Genomic DNA, 731 nt, shown 5'->3' on the forward strand with positions numbered 1-731 from the left:
TGTCTTCAGATCTGAGGCCAACTGACGCTCAGTATAACGTTCATCAGATAATGCTACCTGAATCTGAATCTGACGCCAACTTTATACTCATTTGATCGATTAATTACTCAAATTGGTCATTAATATTCATTGGATTATTACCAAAACCTAATCAGTTCTTGCCATTACCTGACGGAATATGTCTATGAAATTTCGTTTGAATTGATGCAACCGTTTTTTCGGAAATGGTGATACAGACAGACACACACACAACACACACACTTCATTGCTATATTAAAACCTTCCTTACGGAAGGTAAAAATGACACAAGTCGTGACATGATAATAAGTGAAAATTTATCATTTTTTTATCTTCGTAGTGAAATATTTTACTGCATTGGAAAACCGTATGTTGTTGAATTGTAAACAAAAAAACATATAATTAATATCTGAGGGGTACAGTGTTTTAAAGCTAATAGCAACTGACTTAAATACAATACCACGTCATCACAGGTAAGGACAGTAAAATGCGGATAAAGCATTATGTTTTGTCATATGAAAGAAAACTTTTATCCTTGTATTAAATATTCTCCTCTTAAAAATCAATTATTTGTTCCACAAATGTATTGTTCCTGTGCCACTTTTGGGCCACCGTATAAAGCATGGGGGGGGGGGCTCACCCATGAAGAATAATGGATATGAAGCAATTTTTGATACACGGTCATAAATGTCTGTTCTTTTGAAAAAGTTTTG

This window comes from Glandiceps talaboti, chromosome 3 (assembly GCF_964340395.1).
Source record: "Glandiceps talaboti chromosome 3, keGlaTala1.1, whole genome shotgun sequence".
Classification (NCBI taxonomy): Eukaryota; Metazoa; Hemichordata; class Enteropneusta; family Spengelidae; genus Glandiceps; species Glandiceps talaboti.